Source organism: Odontomachus brunneus, unplaced genomic scaffold, assembly GCF_010583005.1.
Source record: "Odontomachus brunneus isolate Ranch 3 - 2012 unplaced genomic scaffold, Obru_v1 Obru_scaffold_263, whole genome shotgun sequence".
In the NCBI taxonomy this organism is placed as follows: Eukaryota; Metazoa; Arthropoda; class Insecta; order Hymenoptera; family Formicidae; genus Odontomachus; species Odontomachus brunneus.
This window is the reverse complement of record NW_022639713.1, coordinates 93708-99611: the sequence shown is the minus strand read 5'-3', so window position 1 is coordinate 99611 and position 5904 is coordinate 93708. Positions and strand designations below refer to the sequence as shown.

General features: G+C 51.7%; 1 protein-coding gene across 1 annotated transcript in view; it reads left to right on the top strand.

Annotated features, from left to right (window-relative positions):
* The window catches only part of LOC116852964, a gene marked incomplete at its 3' end in the record, with an annotated part of 10151 nt that overhangs the window by 27 nt on the left and 4220 nt on the right, over positions 1–5904 (top strand). The gene's annotated exons all lie outside the window — the stretch shown is intronic.

Here is a 5904-nt window from a genome sequence, read left to right as displayed (position 1 = left end):
TTTTTTTTTTTTTTTTTTTAGCCAGGGGAAATGCTTTACGCATACCCACGGTCTCCGGGTGGAGATAGCGGGTTATGTGGGGCTCCTCCCCCGCCGAGAAGACTCGACGGGGGCCCTACCCACTAAAACCCCTGGCGGGTCCGTCCTCAGCGGCAAGAGGGCCCGCGGGGACCACTTGCGTATAACTTCCGCGGACCCCCCTCTGCAGTCCTGAGGACCCCTCCCGGACCGGGAGTAATAAATCACCCTCGGTCGCGCTCCTCCTGAGCAGCGGCGTGGCGCGACCCAACACCGCGCCGCCTCCCTCCCGGGCCGCTATAATTGGAGGGTGCGCCCCCGCGCACCCCCCAAGCGACCTGTAGGAGAGAGGGGGGGACCGGTGGGGGCGAAAAACTCGCCGGATACCGACCCTTCCCCCCGACGCCGGCCCGATGTTCGGCCGGCGCCGTGGCCCCGGTCTAGGCGGTCAGACCGGGGCCCTCTCCGCCGGCCAGATCCCGAGATGAACTCCCGGGGTCCGCCAGCACGCCTCTCGGCGGGGGGCCGGAGTCGGCCGCATTAGGCGGCCCCTGCGATGCCCCGGCGGCATTCCGCCCGCCGGAGCACCACCACCCATCGGGCACCCAACTCGGTGGCCCGAGTCCCGGCCATCCTCGAGGCGCACTAGGTGTGCAGGCCCGCGCGGTGTGCCCGGCCCGGCCACACCGGTAGCACAGCCCACTCCGGTCGATTGACGCGGAGCAGGCCGCCGGGATGTGGCCGAGCCGCCAGCACCGGTGACACTGGAGACGGCGGGGAGCGAGCATCACCACCCGCGCCCCCGCCCACCCCAGCGCCACCCTCCCTTCTGCCGCCACCGTGGCAGCCGCGGCGAGGGGGAGTCTCGCCCAGACTACCCCCTCGCCCCGCCAACCCCGTACTGAGGCGTACTTCGCCCAACCCACATCCTCCTCGCACAGCAAGGACCTCCCCTATCTCTTCGGGGAGGACCGACTCGTCAAAACCGACGAGTCGGACCTCCCCCATCCTTGAGGACCATAGAAGGAGGAGGGCATACTAGGTGGCGGCGGGACGCCGTGCGTTCGAGATCTGCGTATCTTTTTCGTTCCAGAAAGAGAAAAATATCGAAAGCGCGGTCTTGCTAGGCCGGGACTCGAACCCGGGTCTTTCGCTTGCCGGGCGACTGCTCTAAACCACAGAGCTACCTGACACTCCACGCTCACGACACTCTCCTCTTCCTAGATAACGCTCAGAGATATCGTTCGGAAGCGACATCTTTGATCACGGCCCCCGGGAGCGACGCCCTGAGCTTGGCAGCCAGGGCGTCCGCCTCTCCCTCCTTCCCGGGCCCGGCCAGCCCGAACAGGAGGCCACCTTTCGCGGCTCTCCTGACAAAGGCGGGCCGGACCCCACCCGCACCCGGGGCGATATCGGCCCTCGCCTTGCGGAGGGCCTCCGCATAGGAGAGGCCCCACGGTTCCAGGCGGACCGATACCGCCGCAGTCGTCGGCATCGCCGGCAGTGCCTCTGGCACAGTCCGGCGCCCCGGAATGCGCGTCCCCCCACCGTCCCCCTTGGGACCCCTTTCCCTCCTCCTCGCGCTCCTCCCGCCCGCCACAACCAATCCCCGATCTCTCGGGGGAGCCACAGCGGGCGGGGAGGGCGCAGTCCCTCCTCCTGCCGCGACCGGCGGCCTTCCGGCCGCCGGCGTCTCTCCCCTCCGCCCGGGTGTCTTTTCCCGCAGCTGGGACGTTGCTCGGTCCCTGACGTCGGGCCGTGCCTCTGGAAACGGAGACCCCGCCCGTTCCGCCGTCTCCCTCTGTCTGCACCTATCTCCTTTATCTTCTCTTCCTTTTCTTTTATTTCTTTCCTTCAGCCGTTCCTTTCCAGTACCCATGATTCCTTTTCCTTTTCCAATTCTCGTATTTTCTTTCTGTAACTGTCCAAATCCTCTATCAGCCCTGCATTATCGTCTTCACACTTATCCAATATTTCATTCCTTTCTTTTATCACTTCCTCTAACCATTCCGTTCTCATCTTAAACATCCTCCCCATATTTTATTATCTCTTCCTTACTCCTCGTGATGTTGCCCTTCTCTACTCCGCTCATCCTTTTACTTTTAGAGACAGTCTCTCCAATGTGCCCGGCACTTTCCTTAAGAAAGTCAAGCCGTGAGAGCACGAAGTCCCGAGTCTTACGCTTCCTCTGGGGATCCGGCCATCCTTGGACCTCTTTATCTTCCACATCCATCCCTTTATCCACTTCCCCTACCTTTTTCTTTATCCCTATCCCAATCCCCTCCTGCTCTTCGTCTATCTTTCTTCTTTTCACCCCTCCCATTTCACTCTCCCCTTCCTTTTTCCTGGTTCCCCCCTCCCCTTGGCGGTCGCTATATCCGCCGGCGCGCCCGCCGCAGACGCACCGGCTTCTTTTGGCCCATCGCTCGTTGAAGAAAAGGGGGAACCTGGGACCATAGCCCCCCCCCCATGCCGGCGCGACACATCCGACCTGCCGCCAGTCATCTCTTTTTTTTTTATCCATCATATTTTTAATGGGGGGCATGACGGCGGCCCCCCAACCCGGGCGGCTTTTCGGGCCGCCCCCTAGGGCGGTTTGGCTCAACGGAGCCTCAGGAGCCCGCCCTGCCGCCGCTGTGGATCCCCGGTGAAGTATTCACCGAGGATCTTATTACTCCCGGGCGCAGCTGCCCACCCGGGAGGCCGGTTGCCATACAGGCATTTGGGACCCGACAGCCCCCGCGGTGAGGTCGGTTCACCCGCACAGGCTGCCCTAAGGACAACCGGGCGCGCTCGCCTTCCTCTGATACTCTCGGGCGCCGCTGCCCATCCGAGAGACCGGTACCATACTGGCATAAGGGATCCGGTGCGCTCCCCTGCAGTGGGCGCCATTGGGCTCCCCTCTCTCTCTGAAGCGAGAAGGAGAGGAGCCCTCCAGCTCCTGATACTCATGGGCGCAGCAACCCACCCATGAGGGTTTTTTAGTCGCCTTTTTCGATACGCAGGCCATACGTTGGGAGCATTCTTTACGTCCGCCGCCCACACGGACAATATACACGACTACTCTGTACGAAGGCTGAATAAATCTTTTTGTTATTTTTGTTTATTACAATCCGCTTATCATCTAATTTCACGAACCCGGACTCCGACGAGCGAATAAATCCGTGGTATCGACACCAACCGACACGCGGAGTACGGTTGTTACAATATAAAACATTACTGAATTTGAAATACAAGTAACAAAAATAACTAGTAAATAAATAAAATATATTATATTCGTAATATTTTTTTAAATATTACTGCAATATTGCTAAAGTAATATTGCAAATTAATGTCACTGCAAAGTCTCTGCAACATTGCACTGCAATATCCAATCTTGCAACGTTGTAGCAATGTTGCTGCAAGCTTCTGTGCTGTATGGGCATTGCTGAGATTCGAGCCTGAGACCTCTCCCAGGTAGCAGACACGTCAAAATGACATCCAAATCTAAGTAAGTTCAGGATAAAAAATAACCAAGGAATGATCAAAAATATCGTGAGAATATCGTCAAAATGATAGTCTAATGTCACAGATCGATGACGACATTTTAGACGACTTAATGACGTTTTATGACGTCTCTAAACGTCAATAATACGTTTTTAAGACGTTATACAGAAACGTCATTAAGATGTCACAAAAAAGACGTTTTAAAGACGTCGTTATTTAGTCACTTGACGTCATTCGACCAGTTATGACCAGTTTTTTACGTCATTTTGACGTGAGTCTGTTACTTGGGCTGATTCTTGTGTCGTTCACCTTACCTACTGCGTCACTGTCACTTTGATTGAGAGACGCTTTATATTGTGTATATATGGTATACCCATATACGAAATCATATGATTTATTTAAAAGAAAAGAGTAGATTCTTTTAAAATATGTTTTAAAAAGTATGTAGAAAGTATATTTAAAAAATATTTACATGTTTTAAAAGTAAGTAAAATAATTTTGTAAATTTAAATAAATTTTTTTCTGATAATAAAAGAAATTTTAATTTGAAACATAAAAAATACTTTTAATATTAGAAAATAATTTATTCAGATTTATAAAATGATTTACTTGTATTTTATTTACTTTTAAAACAAGCAAATATTTATTTAAACAGTTTTTACATTTAAAAACACTAATTTTCTCCTTGTAAAGAAATCATTTGTTTATTCTTATATATAGATATTTTAAATCAAAGAAATCACTTTTCTTATTTATAAATTCATAATTTTGCAGCTTATTTTACAAATTTAAAAAAATATTTTTTTATATTTATTATATATTTTCTAAAATTTAAGAAATATTTTTTCAAGTCAGCCGGAACCGCTTCTCGCAGCTAATTCTCGCTTAGGCGCCTATATAAAGCGCCGCGCGAGACCACTCGAGGCCTTTTGATTGCGGTTGCACATCAGGTCACTGCCTCGTTGAGGTATTCTTTTGAGCTCTAGCTAGCTTCATATCGCCTTCTTGAGTGCGCAAGCACGTTGGGCATTTGCCTCACCAGAGGTATACTTTTGCATATCTGCATTGATCTTCACTGCCTTCAGAATGTCGTAGACACGTTGGCATTTATGTTTAGGTCCTTTGTGATTCTACATAACTCTCCGCAGCCTTTTAGAGTGCGTTGCACGTTGGGCTATTGCCTCTAAAGTGTTCGAGGACACGTTGGCATTTAGGTTACGAAGGGTTTAGATAACTCCACCTTCTCAATACGATCGAGAATTGAGAGAAGGCTTCGCGCGACCACTTCGGATTATCTTGACGCCTCCACCGCGGTGGACGTCTCACTTCGCGACACTTCCCGTATTGCATATACTGGATATTATCGCCGACAGAACTTACTGTTGAGATCACGACTCCGCGCGAGTCGTCATTGTCATCAAGAACTCTGCTGCCAGGGCCGCAGCTCTCCCGCGAGCCACGCTCGCTATTACTCCGCTGCCAGGGGCGCAGCGCTCACGCAAGTTGGCTGGTATAAGTCTACTCACGACTTAACAGATCGTCGCATTCGCGACTTTACACGCGAGGGATATTCGCTTCTAGACTCGACGAGACTTAGCGTCAGTCACCCACGCGGCATTGTCAACGCACGTCGATGGTTACGTGTTAGTCAACGTTAGGTTTCGACTTCGCCGCATACGCGATTCAAGCACTCGAGTTACATTCGCGTTGAGGCTCTCCCTACGAGACAGAGCCTTCGCCGCGTGCGCGACTGTTCAGGCGAGTCCCACTCGCCTGTTTATCATCTCAGATTCAGCCTCTGTTGCTCCCTCGCCAAATAGAGCTGAATCTCATTCGGACTTGGTTCCGACGCTCACGAAAGGAGACGGACCAATGTCTCCATACTCTGAGTGACTATCATCCTCCGAAAGGGGGGTTCCTTTCTAGCGCGGAGGCGCTGGGCAACTCCACACGGGCCCTATACTGGGCCACGCAGTGCTCTTATACACAAGAGCGCTCTCGTACTTTCCTCACACCATCTGACGAGGCTCCTGAATAGGAGAGCACGACCTATACTCGCGCAATTGACAATAGTAGTCGACGAACGTTCGATAGCATATGAACTAGCCGCTCACCGCCTAAGGCTGTTCGAAACATTTAAAGAAATAAGAAAATCGAAATTTAAATTGGTGATGTACATTAAAAAATTTTTTTTAAATGAGAGAAATGTATTTTGTTACATACAGGGTGTTCGGAAAGTACCGGGACGCCCGAATATCAGGAAAAATATAAGTTTTACAAAAAAATGTTTCAGACAAAAGTTGTGGCGTTTAAAAAGATGTATTTACTGATCACATCAGTTTGACCTTGGGTTGCGTAGCGAAGGTCAGGTCAAGGTCACATTAATTTTTTTAAATGGAA